Source organism: Triturus cristatus, chromosome 7 (genome assembly GCF_964204655.1).
Source record: "Triturus cristatus chromosome 7, aTriCri1.1, whole genome shotgun sequence".
NCBI lineage: Eukaryota > Metazoa > Chordata > Amphibia > Caudata > Salamandridae > Triturus > Triturus cristatus.
In genome coordinates this window covers 18,455,422-18,479,469 of record NC_140590.1, presented here as the reverse complement: position 1 = coordinate 18,479,469, position 24,048 = coordinate 18,455,422, and the positions used below count along the sequence as shown (strand labels likewise).

Here is a 24,048-nt window from a genome sequence, read left to right as displayed (position 1 = left end):
AATTTTTTAAAATGCACCTGGGCGTAATCCCTGTATATCCTCACTTACCGCCCTGGATAAGGAAAAATCTTCAACCACAATGCCGCCTGTGCAAAGCCGGAAAGGAAGACATTGTCCATGCAGTGTGCATTTGCCCCAAATTGAAAGACCTGAGATGCAAATTCCTGCGAGACTCCTTCCAAACTTACGGTATCCGGACATGTAGACAGGCAGTAAAACTTTGCTTCAATCCCAGCAAAACAAAATTAAACTGTCAGGTCGTAAAAAATGTTGAACTCGCTGGGGTCAGATACATGAGAGCCTGAGGACTGTTGATTTTAATAATGGTAAACTATAATCTGAATCACATTGGCAAACTCACAGGACAGAGAGAACTTTTAAACATCTTCTGGTTAATTGTCCTTGCAATTTTTAATTTCCTTTTATAATGTTTTTACTCGATTTGTAAAGATTTTAATTAATCATGCACAAATAAATACTTACTTACTTACTTACTATTCTGGCTAATTGTCGTTTCCTAAGTCAGAACTGGTCCTCAGAAAATTAATCAGAGTTCTAAAGTCTCCGTCCTCTTCCGTCAGCATAAGGATCTCTGATCATCGATTCTCCGTCAATAGCTCGGCACAAAGTGGTCTCTAGCGAAGAGCAGCAGCCCTTCCCTCTCTAGTCTACTAATATTTATACTAAAATTTACATATAACAGTTACATTTTCTCAATTCCCAGGCCAATGATTGGCTGAATTCGAATATATCTCAATACATTAAGAAACATTTTCAAATTTTCTCATGTGGATGAAATCTTAAAGTAGACGTATGGGAAAGACTAATCCCAGGTCAAAATGTATCAGTTCGTTGGAAATAGGTTGAGTTCGGTAGTTCACTTTTCCCATTGGCACCTCGCCCAGGGTAGTCTTCATGGGCATGGTCTGACAGGTCACACAAGGGACACGAGCGAAGTCAGTGCAGGCGCCTTTCTCCATTGTTCAAATGATGAAGTCATGTACTTTAGTTAGGTTTCAGTCGGCGGCCATCTTTTGGTAGGCCAGAATGGTCAACTTTAAGCAAGGAAACACAAAATCGTAATTAATACATAGAAATGATTAAAACAGTGTTATTCCCTTGCTAATACCCTTATGTGTATGCATTTATCTAGCCATATGCAACATTCAAAGCCATTAATGCAGGTTTATTTAAGCGCTAATCACATTAACACTGCTCAAGCAACATTTATCGTTTCAATATGCATACAAACTTAGTTCACTTATTATTTTAGCCATGCAAATGCATTCCCACGTGTATTCTCCTGGTTAATAAGGTTGATTTAGTACCGTCACATCAATCAATTAATTATTAGAATTAATTATTAATCATTTTAATATAAACCTATATAAATGGATTGGGTATATAAAAAGAAAACATTTTACCCGCTCCATCATGAGCAGTGGGGCTGTGTGTGTGAAGTGCCTAAAGTTGCAAGAAAACATATGGTTATTTAAATCCTTAGACGCAGAATTAATGGAGCTAATGTTATCGACCTTAGAAGGATGAAAAGGGAATGAGCGTGGCATATGTTAACTTTGTAAGCGCAGAAAGCGTGCAGGGCAAATGTATTATTTTGGTTGTTTGTGACTCAGATGTGGGCAAAGCTGCAAGAAAACACGGAGGGGGAGGGCGGGCTGTGTGCTGAAAGGCAAAGAGAACACGGGCATGAAAGTGAAATCGATGGATGGCAATGCGTCCGTGAGACTAGCCCTGTGGTGGGGGAGGGACAGTTTTGAGAGGCGCCATGAGGAAACAATCTCTCGGCATGCTGTGGCGGGGGAGCGCATTCCAGGCAGGGGAGCGGACCCTTTGAAGTATGATGCGGAGGCTGTAGCTACACGTGCACACGCCAAAGGGCTGAATCGCTTCCCCAAACGGATTGCATGGCGGCACGATGCACATGATTGTGCGCGTGCTCGCCATGCAATCCACTTTTGGGAGCACTTTGAAATGCCCCTCTTACTAGAGTTTCGATTAGCGATTGCGTAAACGCAATAGCTAGGCGAGACCTAAAAACGGGCATAGGAGTAATGTGTACTCCGCTTGAGGAGCACAGGAATGGCACCTCTTTTAGGGAGAGAGGGGCTAGGCGAACAGCGGGTGTCCCCCCCCTCCTATTCGACGACCGTGAGTGTCTTGAGCTGAGGATGCAGTTAAAGGGCCTCTCCCGAGCCCCTTCCGTAGTTCACCTTGTGAATACCACAGGCACATTCAGCATTGCTCTTCCCGATGGAGGAGCGTGCACAGTGGTGCATATCACTCATATTGGCATATCTAATTAGCCTAAAGATCTTGCAGTTCGTAGAAATAAATACATTTTTAGAGAATGCGGAATGTGCAACTCCTTTATTCCAACAATTCTAAATTTTGAATGCATAACTCACTCTAATTTTCTTTCACCAGGCATTTTATTTTTGCTTGTCAGTTTAATTGCTTTGACCTCTTTGGAATAAGTATTTCACTATTTATTTTGCACACTTGGAAGTAATGTTATATTGCTATCACATAGACGGCCACCAGGGAGTATTTAGAAACCCATAATGCTTTACTCCCAATACAGTCCAAAAACATCAGAAAAATGCACATGATCTAAAAAGAGCAATCCTAAACCTAGAGGGGCTCACAGGTCCTTAGGGGACTGCTTCATCACTGGCTCCCTCTTCACACTACTAAGCACCAGTGTGAGCCTATCTAGCACGGGCGAGAGTAAAAGAGGCGCAGTTACTGCCAGCATTGCTTCCAATAAGCTTGTCCACATGTTTTTAGGTCGAGCCTACAGCACATGCGCTGTCTTCAAGACCTGCTGTGGTCAATAAAGGGCTTTACTCCCGCCTGCCTCCCACACCTGACTGGTTCAGGCCAGTGTGGCTCTTCTTTGCTGCCACCTAACTGGTTCAGACAGCGATACGTCATTTCTGTTTTTCCTCGCGGGAGCACCAGCCAAGTACTGTGTTGTTGCGCTTGCATTGCTCTTCTGTTCTTTTGGCAGAACTCTTTTTGCTTTTGCGCCCATCACTTTTTGCCGTGGTCTCGCTCACTCCGTCTCTCCCACAGCAGTCCCTTCAGCTTTTTAGAATGGTGGATGGCGGTCCAGGCTGCACGTGCATCTCTGCCGTTCCCTCAGCCATTTCCTTTGTGCATTGGGAGCGAGTAATTGAGTGAGTCACGTGCAGCTAGGGGAGGGAGCAACAGGCAGACGAGCCCATAGTGGGGGCAGCACCTCAGAGTATCTTGGGCTAAGTGGGCTTTTAAAGAAGCCATAAGCAACGTTGCATTCTGTCTAACACTATCCTCACACTCCAACACCGTATAACATCTATTCGGTATCACAAACGAATAACTCCTTATGGCTTCTTTAAAAGCCCACTTAGCCCAAGATAGTGCTTACTAACAAAATCACACCGCTAGACACGTCATGCACTTGCACTTAACATCAATTCACCTCGTTTCTTCACGCATAATTACTTATCCTACCTATCACTTATATTTTCTACCCTGTCACTATATTATAGCACCCGAACTCACATCGTTTACATTAACATGATTCACAATATTTGGGTGAGAATATTTCCCCGTGTATTATATACACTACATTCATTATAAATATCATTATTTTCAGAACATCCCCTGATGAAGGCAATATCACCGAAATGCATTGGGATCGTATAATATCATGATTACTCAGGAGCGTATGTTACCCACAATGAATTCTGGGAAATGAAGTTTTCAACTTTTGGGAAACGATAAGCATTAATAAAGTTTTCATTGAAACAAACCAAATAGCTTTTTCGTACAACATTGAAATACAACAGTGAAACCTCTCAGAGGACTTATTATTCAGTGCCTGGGGGACATACCCCACGTGCATGGGGATGCACCTACATTATATTGTTCACACTCCCGTTCGGTGAGTGATACCCCGGAGCACGAGACAACTATAATAACAAGGCCAACAAATAGACAGGTAGTGCGCGCACTATACCCCTTTGCTTACTGCATAAATATTTCACATGCTGCCCTAGGTTAAGCTTGTCTGCTCTGCCCCATTGCTATCAGCGGGTGGAGCTGAGGTTCACTTCATGACAATGAGGGTTCACCCGGACTCTGGTTGTGAACATTCTATGAGATGGGCAGTCGTCCACCCCAAATAATAATCTAATTTATTACAATCATTAAACAAATTAACATTTAAAATGATTTCTTTGTGTGTTTTGTGTGCTAGGTGTATATGTCAAAAGGAAAAAATACATAATTGTATTGCTTTTTAGGTTGAGCATTCGAGACCTCTTGTATATATTTTAGTATATACTTTTATTAATACTTCTTTATGGGTTTACAGCCTGCCTACTGCTTTCAGTTTTCTGTTTCACTGTGCTTTAAGAATCCTTGTTTTCTATTGGTCAATTCTTCTTCTTGACCCTCCTTTTTGTCTTTTGTTTCCTCCCACTTGGAACACTAACCTAGTGCAGTATCCTTACGCTTTTAGGGGACTATTTTTTAAAGTTGGACAGCTGCTCCTTGCAATATTGGATGTTTACCCGTTAGTTGGGCTTCTTTTGGTAAATAAACAGATTTGTTTAGGCTTCCTTTTAAGGGGGATTGGGCTTGTTGTTTAGTTGCTGTCTAGTACTCCTCTGGCTATTTGGAGCCGCGCGGGCTAAACACTAGTTTCTTTCACTCGGTCCATTGAGGTCTAAAGCAGCACAGGGCTCTGGTTACTGGCATGCCAGCAATTGTAGGAGGCTGGGTGCCTTTCTTTTAAAAGCACAGCACTTGCGTTCCTATATGTCTTGCAAATTAATTTCCACTTTTTTCCTGTACACTTCCTCGGTGCAATGCGCTCTTGAGAAGCAACCGCACTGTCCAATCCTAAATGCGGCGGTGGCGCTGGCCCTGCTCGGACACGTGATCCGGAAGCAGACTGTACAGTTCAGCGACAGATGTGAACACCCCGCGCACGCACCTCCACACGACCGTCATCTTGGTTCCAGCTGCTTCGTAACTTGTCTTAGAATGCAATTCCAGCAGCTTGCAGATCAAAGGAGTATTCATGGGCGTCCGCAGAACTTTTTCCAGGGGGGGGCGAACATGGCAAATGAAGGGGCGTGGCTAATGTTAATCAATAGGGGCGGGGCTAAAATGGCAGACAATCAGGATCGGGTAATGTTCAGACCAACCTGAGAAAAGCAAGCATTGGCATAGCCAATAGGTCTCGCCTTTGGGACCTTATGACTGACTCACTGACTGAAGAACTTATATAGCGCACTTTTGCCAAGGCGTCTTGGCGCTGGGTAAGTATGATGCCGGCAGTATAAGTATTTAGTTCTGCAGCAGGTCCCAAAGGCGAGACCAATTGGCTATGCCAATGCTTGTTGTTATATCTGGGCATGTTGAGAGGCTAGAGGACTGGGTCTCGATGTTGGGTTGGGAGCACAGCAATGACCTACTCAATTTGAATGTGTAGGTAATACAACCGGAGGCGTGAAATGAAAGGTTCACTACCAGGAATAACAGAAAGGTAGAAAGTTAGGCTGGTTAGAAAGGTAAGGAGGGGTAGAGGCAGGCATGGTGGTGAGGGGAGAAACAGATGCATGCTAGGAGAGCTCTGTGAGGGAGGGAGGCAAAATGGGAAGAGGCACTGAAGGTGGGTCGGTGTAAAGACCGTAGTGAGGCAAACAGAAGGGTAGCGAGGGGTGAAGGGTAGACAAAGAAGTGAGGTGTAGAAGAAAAAGATTCAGGAACAGAGACAGGTAAATCAAAGCTGGAGAGGGGAGAATAATGCAGTCGTAGAACGTGAGAGGGCCAGGTAGAGAGAGGGAGAGGTGTGTCAGAGACAGGTAGAGACAGCTGAGGAAGAGGGAATAATAAAGACTGAGGTAGACTGGTGAGGTAGAGGGGTGCGTTGATATAAAGGAAGTGCAGAGATGTGTCACAGATGTTACTGAAGAGGAAAAGAAGTAGAGATATTGAGAAAGAAGTAAGGCACTAAAAGAAGTAAGGGGGTGAACAGAGGTAGAACGAGTGGAAGGGGAGAGAACACGTAGAAGATGAATGGCAGGGTAAAATGAGCGATCAGGCAGTGAGTGTGAGGAGTGGGATACAGAGGCATATGTGGCAGTGAGCGCGAAGTGCGGGGTACAGAGGGATATGTTGTGGCAGTGAGCATAAGGCCCCAAACAGCGCTGGGATGCCTGGCTTCACCTTGGGGGTGCCCAGGAGTAGACATTTCACAGGGAAAAGCCAGGAAGAGTTCCCAGCGGTATGAGTTACAGCGCCAGGAGACCCTAATTGGGTAGCAGTGCGCTTTACAAATACAACCACATAAGGTGCGAGGTACAGAGGGCTATGTTGTGGCAGTTAGCGCAAGGTGTGGGGTACAGAGGGATATGTCGTGGCAGTTAGCGTGAGGTGTGGGGTACAGAGGGATATGTCGTGGCAGTTAGCGTGAGGTGTAGGGTACAGAGGGATATAAGGCAGTGAGCGCGGACAGGGCCGGCTTTAGCGCTCGTGGCGCCCAGTGCGACAATGCTTTTTGGCACCCCCAATGACCACCTCCACTACAGGTTCTTCATAACCAACCTTTCACAGCGCCCCTCAAGCCTCCATAACCATTCAGTCTCAGGTGCATTTAATTCATTTTATAGCGCCGCTCCTATCAGTGTAAGGTGTCAGAACACTTTACATCACACAGATTACATAGAGACAATCAATCATAAGTGTGTAAATCAGTGCATAGGAAATGTTACATAAGAGAGAGGACAAGAAGGTGTAGGAGTCACATGTCATCCATACAGGTAGGCAGGATAGTTTAAGAGTGCTTGGTCAGGAGAATCAGAAACCTAGAATTTAAAACCTAGCACAATGGATGGGGGGGTTCTCTTTATTAATAAGAATTGATTTCTACCCAAATTAACCCATTTTGCCACATTAGGATAATGAAAAACTGGGGGGGACTCATAACGCCCTAGCCCAGTTTGCGTGCATCTTTGATAACAGTCACTTGCTCACTGTTCCACATTAGGATTTTATCTCATAAAGAGTTATCAACAATATGGTCTCTATGACAAGTGTGACCCACTGACCTATTTACATTACATTATACGCACTTTGTGAGCTGCACGTTCTTTGCAGCAAGCATAGTAACCCTCTGTGCTACCTTAGGATGAGTAGAAACTTCCATTACACAAAACTTCGATCTCTCCCTCTCTCTCTCTAAGGAAGTGCATTAATCCCTGCAGTCATTTAGACATTTTTATTGGTGGCTGAAAATTTCTAGGAGTCCAGGAAAGAACCAGGTGCTTTTAAAATCATCATATTAGGGCCCCCTACACGAAGTCAGCACCCGGTGCGGTGGCACCGGTCGCACCACCCTAGAGCCGGCCCAGAGCACGGGGAGTGGGATACAGGGGGATATGAGGCAGTGAGCGCGGGGAGTGGGGTGCAGGGGGATATGAGAAAGTGGGGAGTGGGGTGCAGGGGGATATGAGGCAGTGAAACACAGGGTCGGGACGTCCTTCCAGACATGATAGGGTGCATACTGGCAGATAGATATGTTATTGACACGAGTCTGTGTACGTTTTGGTGGGATCTGAAATCCGGGCTATGCTGTAACCTCAATTTTTGACTTGGGAGAATAATGCATCGACTCCCCCCAGAACTTCATTCAGAAGACCCCTTGCTCTCAAGCTACAGAGTGTTAAAAGGAGGTCTTTGTGTCCAGACCTAACCACTCCTGCTTGGGCGCGCAGCTCAAACTGGCCATTGTCATTCTGTTTGTGATAATCAGCTACAGACAGAATGACAATGGGCGGGAGGGGCTGCGAGGAGGAGTGCGAGGCGCCCCCCATCAGGGAGTGGAGGCCTCTGGCAGGGAACACCTCTGCTCCCTGCAGGGCCCGTAATTACGGACAAAAGCCGTCCGTAAAAGCATGGGCGGCCGCAGGGGGGGCAAGGAGGAGCACTCCAGGGGGGCCCCCTGCGGACGCCCGTGGGAGTATTCAGGAAGACTCTTGTCTCACTCTGTAATCTTTCTTCCCTAGTGCTGGGAGGGGTGAGCACTGCTTGTGACTCGCTCCTCTGCGATGTGCAGTCTCTGCCAGGGTCTGTTTGCAGCACGCAACATGCATTCTGTGACTTCCCTCCAGCAAGACCGCCGGCTTTATTCCGCAGATCGAGGCGCACTTTAATATCCTGGCACCAGTCCCAGTGCCCATAAGCACCCGAGCTTTCACTCGCACATTCAACCGGTTAGACTGGTTAAGAGCGCGTCAGCTTCACATTCTGCGATATTCTTGTACTTTTGTTTGTTGTTCTGCCTTAGAAGACTGTAAGATGTCTCTAGTTTCCGTTGAATATGGGCAAGATAAAAACAAAGCACGTCACATGACGTCCTTCCAGTGAATATATTTCTGTTTGTTTAGCGGGCCTGGGCTTGTGACAATTGGTTTGCAAACTCAGATTAGAAACATTTCTTCATGTCTTTTTATTGTTTTATAAATCCGCGGAGTGGTTTTAGGATGTGAGTCTAGAGCTGGTTTGTCTTACTTCACTTCTTTGCCTAGTTTTAGTTCGGTTGCTTTCGGTTTAATGCAACACTGCACATCCACAGAAATCATTTGAAAATCACTGTAATTGGTATATTACGTTAGTAGGTGCCATTTTAACCTCAATTGTTTGCTTATTCGGCAAAAGCTGCGCAGACCCCTCCCTCCTTCTCATTTTCCCATCACGCACTATGTTGGCGCTGGATTCACGCAATGTGCCCCAAGGCTGCAGACACCGGGGCGGCCCTGCGCCTTCACATCAGCGCTTTACCTGTTGCTTCTGGACATGCAGATGACAGAACCCTCTGTGGGAACTCCCTCTCTTCACACGCGGCTCTTCTTGTCCGTGAGCCTTTAAGTCCCTCGCAGCGGTTACCAGGGTCTGCTTTCATGGCGGGGTTTAGTAAGCGCCTGCGTTTGCCAAACAGACTGCACCACGTCCTTTCGGGGGGTAGTGTACAGGGCCGGACTGGGAACCAAAACCGGCCTTGGCTAAGTGCTCGGCAGGCCCCCCCCCTGGGGGGGTTGGGGTTGCCGCCCAGTTCTTTGCCAGGGCCGGTTTTCGGCCGATTTTGTTACAGGGCCGATTTTGCAGCTATCCTGCAAAAACGGCCCTGTAACAAAAACGGCCCCCAGGGGCACAAAACCGGCCCCCACCCGTGCGGCGCACCGGGGGATTGCCCGGTGCCCGCTACGGCCAGTCCGGCCCTGGTAGTGTATACAGGTCCTACCCCCACATCTAAACGTGGCAGCGGTCAGTTAAGGACAGTCCTGCGCCCCGTGCCCTCTGCTCTTTCTGGGTGGTTGGCACAGGGCCTGTGGGCTCCACCAGTGGATTGGCTACTTTGCCCCTGTTACTCAGTCAATGCTGCGTGTAGTGTTCTGACCATCACTGCTCAGTCCTCTGATGCAGTTTTCGGTGGTGGCCAGCTGCAATGAACACAGGTGGGGCGACAGGCACACTGACAGGCACTCATAAACACCAGCAGGGCCCTCAGGCCTTGGGAAACACGAGACACCAAGAGTGGAGAATAGGCTTCTCAGTGAAGGTAGAAGCAACAGCCCCTGGTGGGCACAGGCTCCCAGCAGCTGCCTGCCCCAGCTCCTCAGACTCAAGCTGGAGCCCAGAAGCGCAGCGCGCAGCCGCCGAGGTTACATGGTAAACATAACAAGGCCCCAAGACAAATATCTGAATCGCGCTCCTTTTTAAAACGGGACATGAATGAGGGCTCTGGAGCGGAGACTGAAGGCACTGTTAGTTTCTGTGCCTTCCAGTGAATAAAAGCAACTTAATATTAAAAATACAGATATTTACTTACCTGTTGCCTCGTGCTGGGATCTCATCTCGGCACCACAGGACCCCAGAGCTACTCCCCTCTACCAATCAAGATGCTTCTCTCAGCAGCAGCATGAAAGAAGCACCAGGACTGGTGGAGCGCACTGGCGCAACGCTCTTTCAGCCACTGGGGGTTCTGTGCTTGCTCTCCACCCATCTGGATGAGACAGCTTGGGATAGAGTCTTTAAAGTGCGCATGTCAGGCTGGCCGTTGCAAGAGAGTCAACCAAAGTGACATGCGCACTTTATTGTTCCTCCCTGCTCTGACCCCCCTCAGACTTGTCTGCTACCAGGAGGAAAAGTCACAACGTAGGGATCCTGTTCATTTGTCGTGTTTCCTGCTCTCCAGCAGAGTTGCTCGTGCGCCGCTCTCATGGGGTCGCCGCCGCGGGCACTTTTGTATCAGACACTTCTCTCACGTTATTATTCCACATCATTAAATGTGAAGCAGTACACTTGAGTACACGGTATATTGCACAACGTGTTTTAAAACTCAGTTCTTCTAAGTACCCAAACGCATATATTTAAAAGATGCCCCTAGTACCGTTACCTTGCAGTGCTGGAGCAGGGTTTTCTACTTAAACCCAAACATCAGTTTATATTTTTTGTTTGTCGTAATTAAAATTACTAATGATTAATTATTAAGTACTAAGTTTTGTTGAGTTTTTTATTAACCAACCTTATTAATAAAAGAACTATACGTGGGAATGCAATTGCATGGCTAAATTAATAAGTGAACTAAGTTGGTGAGCAAATTAATTACATAAGTGTGACTTATGCGATGTTTGTTATGTGTTTGCGCTTTAAATTAATATGCTTTAATGCTTTTTTATGTTGCAAATGGCTAGATAAATACATACACATGAGGGTATTAGTGGGAATTAACACTGTGTAATCAATACAATGTAGTAACGTTGTTTTGTGTTTCTTTTTAATTAAGTTGTCCATTATGGCCTGCTAAGAAAATGGCCGACATCTACAGCCTGCATTTGAGTAGATGAAATATGAAGAGAGGCCTCGCTGATTGTGACCTCGGCCTCTGTCTGAACTAAAAATTATGAAGAAGGATGACAACTCTGGGATGACCGCCAGTTATCCTTGGTAGAGAACATTTGTCACAAATGAACATTTTGATAAACTTGTGGTGGCTTCACTGCGAGTGATACAATTCCGGAGAAAGGCAACCGTGGATGTTACGAATTAGTTTGGACTTCCTATTTCCTTGTTTTGAATTTCGAGATATCCGAGAGCGGAGAATTTTTCTAATGTTGCAAGATGACATCCTTTCCTGCCTAACGGACGTTTAGAGTTTGTTTGTAACTTTTAGTATGTAAATTTTAGTATAAATATTACTAGACTAGAGAGGGTCTGTGGCCACTTCTTCCTGAACTTATGCTCAAGAGGATCGATGCTGACTGAGAGGACGGTGACTATAGATGATGGCTTGAGAGACATTAATTCTTTGCAGAGAGACCTGTCCTGATTTAGAAAACGACATTTAGCCAGAATAGGTAAATATGAGAAAAATGATTTTGCAAATTGAATGGCTTTCCATATGAATTAATTTAGATAAATCATTCTTGTTTGAATTACAGTGTCGGGTGGTTATTTCTTTGTTATGTTATTGAGATCTCAGATGTGTTTAATTGTTTTTATCATGACTCAAGATAATTCAATTTGGTTGCATTGACCTCAAATTAGGTGCAGATTGATTAAAGAGTTCTCTCTTATATTCATTACGGATAGGGTAATAGAATGAATGTTGGTGTAATGGGCCCCACCAGCGTATGATGAGTATATGTGCGCATGACTGTGAAATTACTTTGTCCGCGGAAGTAGGGAGAATTTATAAGCTTTGATCTGCAGCAGTTGCTTTGGTGCGGGGCGCACCAAACACGGCTGCCGGCCTTCAAGCAAGGGAGTAGCCAGAAAATGAACCTACTCCCAACTTTGTACCAGAGCTCTTATGGCAGGAACCAAGCAAACAGAGTAAGTCAATGTGTCTTTCCCCAGAAGAGCTCTCTTGTCTCTGCCACCAAAGCATCTATCCATTCATCCTTCCATCCACCTGCATAATTTCACCTTTACATTCTGCCATCTATCCAGGCTTTCATATATTATTCAGTCTTTCACCATTCCATCCATCCACCAATCCATATCCAAACCTATGCATCCACCTCTATCCATCCATCTATCTAGTCATCCTTCCTTTCTCTTGTCCATCTCTCCATCTATCCTTTCACTTATTCATTCATCCTTTCAGTCATTCATCTGCCTATCCACTGTTTCACTCCATCCATGCTTGTACTCCACCCATCCTCCCTTTCACTCATTCAACCACCCTTTCACTCAGCCATCCATTCATTCTTCCATTCTTCCTCTCATCCATCCATCCAACCACCCAACCACTCAGCCATCCATCCACTCACTCATCCATCCATGCTTTCACTCATCTGCCCAGCCATCCTACCTTTCACTCATCCATATAGTATAGCATGTGCCATATAATCTCAGCCCATCAGGGGTAACAAGCGCTATATGAATGCAAACCTTTCTCCCCCTTCTATCCCTCCGCTATCCTTCTCACTCCAAATAACTGAGTAACATATCCACCACTCAAATTACTTTCATATTTCACCATACTAACTCACCACTAATCCTTTATGGGTTTCAGAAGAAGCGTGCTACTGCTCCCCAACAAAAAGGTGCTTCAACACCCCATCAGGGGTAACAAGCGCTTTATAAATACAAACCTTTTTTCCTCTTCTATCCTTCCGCTATCCTTCCAAAACCAAATAACTGACTAACCGATCCAGCACTTTAATTACTTTCATATTTCACCTCACTAATTCAACACTGATCCTTCTTGGGTTCCGGAGCAGCGTGCTACTCGCCAAGAAAGTGATTCCACGCCTCGTCTGGGGTAGTAAGCGCTATATAAATGCAATTACAATACAATACAATACTACAAACAACATACATCCACTACACTACAGATAAAAAAACTGAAATAAAACGCAATGTCATTTACAACGCCAACAGGTCTAACTTTCACAAATGCCTGAGCGATTACATTGCAAATGCTTGTTTAATTAGCATGGACACAAAAATATAGGGCAGACTGGTAAAATGCTAACAAGGTTGTATGAATCTAACCAAACATGCACTCTTATTCAGCTTAGTGTGCAAGTTATATGTTTGCCAATAACACCTTGTAACATTTTCATTACACAAAAATCAAAACACTTTATTTCCCCGTTTTAATGTCTTGCTTTTTCTCATTGCCTTTTTTTCTACCTAAATGACAAATCTTTCACTTGTATTGATATTGGCTTTCCCCATATTTTTGCCCCTGACGTTGTTTCTATTCTCTTTTATTCTCTTCACATCGTGTTTATTTCGTTATGACTCCATATGCTCCAGTACATATTTTCCTTGGTTTCACAATGTATATCAACATATTTGTCCTGTAAATCCTGTTTCATTCTTTTTATTTATCGCCCTTTCCGTCTGTCTGTACTCGTGCAGCAATGACCAGCTGCAGGGTTAGACAGGTTTCAAGTCATTTATCGCCAGAGCTGAGTTTGGCATCCAGTTGAATCGTGCGCCCCTCACTCAGCCCGAGCAGTGATTGGCTGCTGCTGCCTGAACCTGCCCGGGCTGAGTTTGGCATCCAGTTGACTCGTGCAGCCCTCACTCAGCCCGAGCCGTGATTGGCTGCTGCTGCCGGAACCTGCCCGGGCTGAGTTTGGCATCCAGTTGAATCGTGTGCTCCTCACTCAGCCCGAGCCGTGATTGGCTGCTGCTGCCGGAACCTGCCCGGGCTGAGTTTGGCATCCAGTTGAATCGTGCGCCCCTCACTCAGCCCGAGCCGTGATTGGCTGCTGCTGCCTGAACCTGCCCGGGCTGAGTTTGGCATCCAGTTGAATCGTGTGCTCCTCACTCAGCCCGAGCAGTGATTGGCTGCTGCTGCCTGAACCTGCCCGGGCTGAGTTTCGATTCCGAGAGCCGCTGAAGAACAGGGGATACATGCTACGATGGGGATACCAGATACTACACAACACCGAAAACCACAACCAAAACCAGTGCTGACCTAATAAACAAGCATTTGCAATGCAACAGGTCTCCCATTTACGGGAGTTTGAGCTTTTGGCATTGTAAATGACAATGCTTTTTATTTATGTTTTGGTTTTTGAAACATAAATAAAACCCATTGTCATGTACAATGCCATTAGCTTAAACTCGCTTAAATGTCAGAACTTTTGCATTGCAAATGCTTGTTGCGTGAGTATGACTACAGTACATCTGCCATCAGTAAGAGTCTGTCCCTGCTTCAGTGTTATTTGAGAATATTTCTTTATAAACATATGCTCAGGGGCGGCTCTAGGCTCATGGTGGCCCTATGCAGGGAGCGTAGGTGGGGGGCCCTGGAAGAGGGGGTCCGGGCGGGGCGGAAGCCGGAGGCCGCCAAATCCCTGCCAGGGGCCGCCACGAATATGTATTGCATGGGTCAGATGCTGCCAATGAAAGCTTCTCCCGGTGCCATCTTGGAACGGGTCAGGTCTCCCTTACAGAGGTGCTGAACCCTGCAGATTTATTATTTTTTATTTTTTTTGCCTCTTTTATATAGCGCGAACTCGACCCGTAGGTATTGGAGCGCTGTACATGAGCACCGTATTTACATTACATATTCAGGCACGGGGAGATTAAGTGATTTGCCGAGAATCACAGGATGTGGACGTGACCCCGAGGCTCGAACCCTGGTTTCCAGCACCAAAGTCGGCAGTCTATATGTCTGCTGCCTGCTTATTGCTCCCCTTCCATATCCAGCTGCACCGCCTGCCTCGGGCCCCTGCCTGGTTCTCGAGCCAATGCCTGGTTCTCCCACGAGCCCCAGTATCCCTTCACCTCAGGGGCTGCTGCTGGGGTGCTTGCTGCTCCCCTCACTGCACATGGACAATGGGCAGAAACAGTTTAAACTTGAAATAATTTCAAGTTTTGATATGTTTAACCTAATTAAGGCACAAGAAGGCCAACTTTAATACAATTGCATTTTTTTAAGGAACTTTTTTTTTTAATAACAACATTCCCGGCCCCTCTCAAGGGAGCCCTATTGGCCCGGTTACGTGTTTCCCCCTCCCCCCACCCAGAGCCTACCATTTCCCCCAAATTGTACAGTGTGTTTGGGGCGTCGCCGCGCCAGTCAGTTCTCCTGATCTAGTTTAGCGCAGAGGTCCATACCTGCCCCCATCGGCTTTTTTTGGCGATGTCCCTCTTCGCCAGTAGCGTGCCAGGCCCCCACCAAGGTCCTGTCAGCGCCCGGATCACCCAGGAGGCAAAGCACATCCTTTCTTGGGGAGGCCTCAAGTGTCAGGCCCAGTACCCCAGAGAATGTCCTGAATATATTATGTCACTGTCATTGGATGATCAGGCAACACTTTTACCATATGGAAAAAGCCTCCCTTGTCTTCTTAACAGCTGGTACATATGGTTTAGGGCCCCTCTGGGACATCCACAGTCAGCGTGTTGTAAACTATGAACAGTGCAAGCAGCCGAGTTGGATGAGGGGAGTTATGTTACCTTTTTAAATTACGTTTAACGGACCAGAGCACAACAGTATGTAATTTTGACATTAGACTCCATCAAAGTCCAAAGAGAGCAATCAAATATTTTTTTATGTTAACCAGTTATCCGCATGAGACAAAAAACATAATAATTTGCATACCTGGGTGTGGAGCAACAGTGAACAAAATATTTTATAGCATCTGGGAAAGACAGAAAATGGTATAGAATGATAGAAAACCTTCAAACTCAGCGAGTGACAAGGGCAACTACAATCAGTCTTGCTTACGTCACGGAGAAGGAAAACTTGCCTGGGTTAGGCTTCCGCTCCCAAGGACAGTGCAGCCTACTGGCATTATTAGTAAAGACACATATTGTGTCCTTAGAATATACTGAGACTTTTTTGGCTGCTAAACTGAGGCTGTTCGGAGGGGAGTGTCCCCTGCTTGGTAAACAAGTGTGCACCCCTCCCCAAAGTACCCAGCAGCAGTGCTTAGTTTGTAAAAAAATAATAAGTGCCAGAGACCTCATCAGGAGGCCACTGTAGCTGGCACCGCCCGTTGCTCCCTCCAGTGCAGCCAGTGCCAGTAACAACACAACTATTAACCACCACACTCCTACAGGTGTGGCAAAACAGACCATTCCAGGCACCTCACAGCTTAAAAAAAATGGCTTGGTCGGCATGTATTCCTTGTTTTTGTAGTTCGTTGTAGTTGTTCTCATCTCCAATTTACACTAACAGCGCCACCATGTGGTAGGCTGTAATACGTTTGTATCCGATTCCTCGTGGTCAGGCGGCCCCTGGGGTTTGGTGGCCCTGTGCAGATGCACAGCTTGCACATGCCTAAGGCCGCCCCTGATATGCTTGAATAGTTTATTTTGGTTTGCAGTATGTTTGGAAATGTTATTGGCATGTATACGCCACAGAGTATGTACGTATGTTTGTAGAACATATCTGTAGATATAGTCTTTAAGGCGATTTTGCATAAGTGAGAGAAAGTTACTTCCCTGTGACAATCCCCGCCACAGCTCACTGGTCCTTTTTAGATGCATTCTCTTGAATAATTGTACAGCCCTCTCTGGGGCCCATGTCCCAAGAAGCAGTGGAACACCTTTTGGCGTCATAGACTCTTTAGAGCTTAGAAGACCCTTTTGCCTTTCGGAGTTCCCAGTGGTTGATTGCAAAGTGATGGGGCCCCCCTGCAAACCATGAAGAAGGACCCTTGATATCCTACGTCTCACAGATATTCATTGGCTTCGGCTGAATGGGGACCCCCTGAAATTAGGGCTCGGCTGGGAACGCAAAGCAGCCCTGGCAATTTTCTCAGACCAGCCCGTATGGAAGCACTGCCCGGCCCCAGAGGCTGGAAAAGCTTGCCTGCTGAATTTGTTGCTGGGGGCCGATATAGCAGCACCGCTGCACGACTGCCCCCTAGTAACAAAACTGGCCCCTGCCCTTCCAGCCTCCCTGGGAAACCCCCGAGGCCAGACACAGCAAGCCCGGTCCTGCCGGAAAGGCGGGAGACCGCTCTACAATGCAGGGCTGCAGGGGTACCTGCCTGAAAGGCGGGGGACCGCTCTACAATGCAGGGCTGCAGGGGTACCTGCCTGAAAAGCGGGGGACCGCTCTACAATGCAGGGCTGCAGGGGTACCTGCCGGAAAGGCGGGGGACCGCTCTACAATGCAGGGCTGCAGGGGTACCTGCCGGAAAGGCGGGGGACCGCTCTACAATGCAGGGCTGCAGGGGTACCTGCCGGAAAGGCGGGAGACCGCTCTACAATGCAGGGCTGCAGGGGTACCTGCCGGAAAGGCGGGAGACCGCTCTACAATGCAGGGCTGCAGGGGTACCTGCCGGAAAGGCGAGAGACCGCTCTACAATGCAGGGCTGCAGGGGTACCTGCCGGAAAGGCGGGAGACCGCTCTACAATGTAGGGCTGCAGGGGTACCTACCTGAAAGGCGGGGGACCGCTCTACAATGCAGGGCTGCAGGGGTACCTGCCTGAAAGGCGGGGGACTGCTCTACAATGTAGGGCTGCAGGGGTACCTGCCTGAAAGGCGGGGGACTGCTCTACAATGCAGGGCTGCAGGGGTACCTGCCTGAAAGGCGGGAGACCGCTCTACAATGCAGGGCTGCAGGGGTACCTGCCTGAAAGGCGGGGGACCGCTCTACAATGTAGGGCTGCAGGGGTACCTGCCTGAAAGGCGGGGGACCGCTCTACAATGCAGGGCTGCAGGGGTACCTGCCTGAAAGGCGGGGGACCGCTCTACAATGCAGGGCTGCAGGGGTACCTGCCGGAAAGGCGGGGGACCGCTCTACAATGTAGGGCTGCAGAGGTACCTGCCTGAAAGGCGGGGGACCGCTCTACAATGCAGGGCTGCAGGGGTACGCGGCATTAGGCCCCTGGAAGTTCCTCTTTCTGTTGAGATGGAAGATGTACACAGGAACTCCACATACATTTGGAAACATAATATCAAACTACTAACCATTTAAATCAGGGAGGCTGGGTGAGTCACTTCTGATTCTACTAAGTAACCTATGCTGGCTAACCACTGTTACAGGTAAGTGACTTCCCCATCTCTGGCACGGCATCCTTTGCGGGTTCACAAATGGTAACATTGCCAAACAACCATGTCATCCATATGTTCTTTAATTTGAGGGTCGAGGTGTCCTCCCAATTTATGTCAATATTTCAGCAATAAACAGACAAATCAGAACGCCTTAAGTTGTAGTATTTCAGGAGACAGCCTACAAAATCGAGCGAACACCCCAAAGATCTCCTCCAAGAAAACATCCCGGCCTTGAGAGAGATCTACCACCAGCCAGATGTCAAACTCATGATCAACACCTACAAACTATCAACAACCTGAAACATACAAACACCAGTACTACAAGGAGACCCATCAACTCCAAGCCTTCTGCCCAGGAAACGTTAAACACCAACCAGAGAGACTGCACGAATGACATCAACTCTCACAACTCTTCAGAGGCCTCCTGAAGCCAAGCATCGAAAGGAACAACAAAGGCACATTCACGAAAGCCAATATTCACACTGTGACAACAACGATGACTAAGGGCCTGATTGCATCAGGACTGCTGAACCCGCAGTGGAGGTGCGGTGGCGTTCAGGGACCGCCGCACCGGTGGTCCGACTGTAGTATTACAAGTATGGCGGTCGAACCTTTATGGAGGAAGGCACCGCCTTGGGAACGCCAATGAACCGACCTGCCAGACAATGAGCATCCTAGTAATATGTCTGGCAGGCGGTTGTTGAGTTTGGCGGTGCGGGAGTGGGACAGTGGCGACGAGCAATGAGAAACTCTAGGAAGATCTTAAAGCATATCTGCGAAGCGCCAACAATGGGAGGAAGGGCACGAACCGGAGACAGACTGCGCGACTGCAGTCCTCAGTAACAGAGGGCAGGCAGGCCCTGCTGAGGATCTCATTGGTGTGAACCTTCACGGCCCGCGCTAGCCCAGCAAGTGCAACTAGGAGATTATACGGTCATTCAGTCGCAGGCATAATCGGATGCTGATGCAATAAGGTAAACAAGCATTTGCACGAATAGAGTTTCGTAAATGCGAGACCTATTGCATTTCAAATGCTTGTTTGTAAAAGCGCCCATGCAGCGCTTTCACTTAAATGTCGGCCGCGCCCCTTTCCTTAGATGAGCCAGGTTAGGAAATGCCGTGCACCATTCCTACTGCCCTTCGTGTGGTGCCTGTTGCAGAGAATTCGAGAGCTGCCAGCATTTTCAGGAAAGTGGAATGGCAGGGAATCCCTCTGTTCAGCTCCAGGGTATCTGTAGTGATGAAAGTATGTGTTCTATTGGGCCCATATTTAATCTGAATTTCAGTGCTTAGGTTGTAAAAAATAAAATGCCAGGGCTCTTGTCAGGAGGCCGCTGCAGCATGCGCCAAACATTGCCCCCGCCATGCTGCCAATGATAGTAACAACACAGCTCTAACCATCACCATCCTACAAGTGCGACACTTCAGAGTATTCCAGGCCCCCGAAGCTATAAGAAAGGCTTGGGCGGCCGGTAATAGTCATTTTAATGTATATTGAATTAATAATTCATTGTTGCTGGGGTCATCTGCACATTAGATAGTCCAGCTGTCGCCCTTCCTCTGTCCATCCTGGCACTCAGTGGGATTTTCTGCCCATTTGAGTTCGTCGTTTGATGACCTGGCTTCCATCCTCATGCGGCCTGTGTCTTTGTTGCAGAACATAGCTCTGGCATGGCATGATGGCGGTGTACTGCGGAGCGGAAGTGACGAACGCAGAGAGGGAGAGCGGTTTATTGAAATAAAAGAATAGAGGTCAAAGAGAGAGGTCATTTAGTTTCCTGCGGCCCCTTGGAAGGTGGGGGCCCAGGGCAAGTGCCCACTGTGCCCATGCCTTAAAACGTCTCTATCTTCACTTTTGATCGGACAGTTTGGTAAATGTTTGGCTGTTCACCCTGGCATGTGGTAATTACCGCCAGGCCTCGGTCATAGTCGGGGTCTAGGTCTGGGCTGTGGGTCAGTAGGTGATATGTCTGCATCGTGTTGCGGGCAGAGGCTAGAACCTTAGATTTAGAAATTGTGCTTACCTGCCCTAAGTATGAGACAGAAGCACAGATTGGAATAAACACCCATTTGACTCTGTATTTTGGAGGTGGCATCTTCAATAAAGTTGGTTGGTTGAAAGCCTCCCGCCAGATGTGCTAACAGTGAGAGGACAGGCATACAGATGTCGCTGCTGATAGGTCCTCACATTCACCAGGTGGGGCGCGTCGATACAGCCTGTCCAATCGGCACAGTGCCTAATGACTCAAGGTCCCTTCAGCTCGAGGCTGTGTCTCATCTCTCAAGAGGCCAGGTACTTATATGTAGTCTCAGAACATTTTGTGCCTCATGACCTGAATGAAAAAGGCAGGCTTTGGAGATATGGATACATCGGAAACATAATGCACTTAGTCAACTATACAGTAAATGGGAAATCGCATTGCCTGTCATTGCCCCTTGAACTGCACCTGCACACAACTAAGGCTCTGTTTCTGTGTAAGGAGAGTTGTCTTTTGTTTCCGGCAAAAGGTTTGCACTGAGACGGAGAGTTGAGGGCAAACAACCACAATAATGCCATAGATATGAGACGGAATATTGAGGGCAAACACACCAACACCATAGATATGAGACGGAATGTTGAGGGCAAACAACCACAATAATACCATAGATATGAGACAGAATGTTGAGGGCAAACACACCAACACCATAGATATGAGACGGAATGTTGAGGGCAAACAACCACAATAACACCATAGATATGAGACGGAATGTTGAGGGCAAACACACCAACACCATAGATATGAGACAGAATGCTGAGGGCAAACAACCACAATAACACCATAGATATGAGACGGAATGTTGAGGGCAAACACACCAACACCATAGATATGAGACGGAATGTTGAGGGCAAACACACCAACACCATAGATATGAGACGGAATGTTGAGGGCAAACAACCACAATAACACCATAGATATGAGACGGAATGTTGAGGGCAAACACACCAACACCATAGATATGAGACGGAATGTTGAGGGCAAACAACCACAATAACACCATAGATATGAGACGGAATGTTGAGGGCAAACACACCAACACCATAGATATGAGACGGAATGTTGAGGGCAAACAACCACAATAACACCATAGATATGAGACGGAATGTTGAGGGCAAGCACACCAACACCATAGATATGAGACAGAATGTTGAGGGCAAACAACCACAATAACACCATAGATATGAGACGGAATGTTGAGGGCAAACACACCAACACCATAGATATGAGACGGAATGTTGAGGGCAAACAACTACAATAACACCATAGATATGAGACGGAATGTTGAGGGCAAACACACCAACACCATAGATATGAGACGGAATGTTGAGGGCAAACACACCAACACCATAGATATGAGACGGACTGTTGAGGGCAAAGAACCACATCAGCACCGTAGATTTGAGATAGCGAGTTGTAGGACAAACAACGGCATCTCCTCTGTAGAAGTGAGACAGATAGATGTCGAACAAACTAATTGAACTTGTTTTGTCAGTCAGGTTCTGATCAAGTTATTGATCTGATGCCAAAATGCAGTTTGGCCAAGATTGCAAGATTTGGGGTACCCGCATGTTAAGCGCCAACGGAGTCCTTTGATTTTGTGTCGCATAGAGCCAGATTCACAAAATATTTCCTCTTGCGAAATAGACATGCACATGAAAAAAGTATAAAGCCTGCATATAAGTTCTGACTAGAATGCACAATATTTGCATCTAGTTAGTTTTGCAGATAAGAGTTACAAATCTGGGAAATTCAAACAAGAGGGCAGAGTTCTTTGTAACTGCGATACTAGGGAGAGGGGAAGTCAATGTTTCTAAATGAGTACCTGTGAATGGTCATGGGATGATGTGAATACCCACTGAGTTGTAATTTTCTGGCAATTTAAGGACATTTGTAATGCCTTCTCTACATATCTTTGCACTGCTAAACATACACCTTGCACAACCAGTGGCTAAGAGATGTGAAAGAGTGAAAAAGGCCGGGGAACATCCCATTTCCTTAATGTGATTTGAGAGAAGGAAGGTGCTCACCTGGAAAGTTGTTTTCCAAGAGGCAAAAAGTAAAATAAATGTAAAAGTGAAATTTCTCACTAATGCTAACCGAAGGCCTGAAGACTTCCTATGACGCAGGCCTTCCACACTCACATGGTTAGGGAATACAGGTGTAGGCCAGCGACACTATTACAATCATACGTTCCCCTTGTACATGCTGCACCTATGCCTGTGGGGATTGTTTGACTTCTTCGCAAATCCTGCTCTTCAGACCTGGACGGGGGCTGCCATGTTGCATTTATCCTGCGACTTCCATTGTGCCAAGCCAAGAAGGTGGAGTCTTTTGACAAAACTATCAAGATATATTGCACTCTCAGATCGGCTAAGTTAGTTAAACTGTTGTTACTATGCTACATCTGATGAAGGTGAGTAATAGAGAAAACATGCACTAATGACACACTAAAATGTAAAGAGGAATGACTCTCAAGAGGAGTCAGTTTATAAACACGCACCACCCAGCTGAAACCATGGAAAACTCTAGGTTTTAATCACGCCCAGCACATACAATTAAACAATACTGCCTTTTAATAATTGGAATCTTATGCTTGACAAGAGAGAGAGTAATATAATATATGGCACTCAAAACAGAGTTTACAAAAAAGCATTTAGTTAAAATGTTTGGGAGTAAGAGGTTTAGCTATAAGGCTCAATAAACACACAAATTGCAGTAGTTGTTCTAATACAGTTTATGTTTGTTGTTTAAGAGGGCCACCTTGACTAATTAGCTGCATGTAAAAACAAGCGGCCGTGCGGCCGAGAAAGTGATCACGATCAAACATCAAAGCGGCCGTGCGGCCGCGAAAGTGAAAGTAATAGCGTTAAAGCGCGACACGCGCTCCCGCGCACATGCACTGTAGCTCTAGGCTGGCCTGGTAGCACTTTTTGGAGCCCTCTCAAAAAGTCTGGCCAGACCAGCGCATGCGCTGGGTCAGGCGAGACCTAAAAATGAGTCTTCCATGTTTCCGGCAGAGCCCCAGCTCAGAAGCATGTGATGTTTGTGTTTGTTTTCCAAACCTGAAAGCAGGCACCATGCTGAAACAAAGCGTGGCGCCCGTGTACATAAAAACTATGTGCATGGCAGCCCCTGAAGCGGGCTCCATGATAATAAATAAGTAGTCCCCTTACAAACACATGAACACTACAGTGTAAGGAAGCTGTAGCTGGTCAGTGCTGCTGGACTGAAAAGGGAAGTGATGTATTGGGAGCATCAACCAATAAGGACTCAGGAAATCAGAGCGATGCAGGAGTCAACCAATGGCATGCAGCAGGAGAGATTACACTCCATATAGTGATTACTGCAGGGCTTGCAGACAGCGCATGCATGCTGCCTAGGCTTGACCTAAGAAAGTACAGCATTTCATAATATGTTCTTATTAGTTTCTCATTTGAGCTGAAAAGGATAATTTCTCTTTCAGTAGGTCTTTCCTAGGCAGCGCTTGCGCTGTCTCGTTGAGACATGCAGTATATACTATAGTGGGGAAGCTTTGTTTAAGCTCCGCCCACTCTACGCCCATCTTTTGGATTGGCTTACATCCTAAATGCTGCATTCTGATTGGTTTTCAACTTGTTAGTCCCTCCTCCTGACGGCCATGTTGTCATTTGTGTGCCTCCACGGTTATCAGCCCCTTTACTTCAAAAACTATTTTGTTCCCATGCCTCCACCGTTCCCTCCCACAGTCTGTGACTTCTTGGCCCACCACCACCCCCCACGCACTCCCATTCATGCCATTTTGCCCGCCCATCCTCCCTTTTTAAAATGCAATAGGACTCGCGTAAATGCGAGTTCTATTGCATTGCAAATGCTTGTTTTTAAAGTAGTGCCTTGTTTATATAACGTGCTTTGTTTATATTCAGCGCACTGTGCGCGCTTTTACTTTTGATGCTGCCAGGACACTTGCGATCACTTGCA

At 46.8% G+C, this 24,048-nt stretch overlaps 1 long non-coding RNA gene across 1 annotated transcript in view; it reads left to right on the top strand.

The window, feature by feature from the left end:
• LOC146808700 (uncharacterized) overlaps positions 1–11,409 on the top strand; it is a 346,330-nt gene extending 334,921 nt beyond the window's left edge. Inside the window, exon 5 of the long non-coding RNA XR_014965485.1 lies at positions 10,862–11,409. This is a non-coding gene — a long non-coding RNA (uncharacterized LOC146808700). The remainder of the gene's footprint in view (positions 1–10,861) is intronic.
• The last annotated feature ends 12,639 nt before the right edge of the window (positions 11,410–24,048 follow it).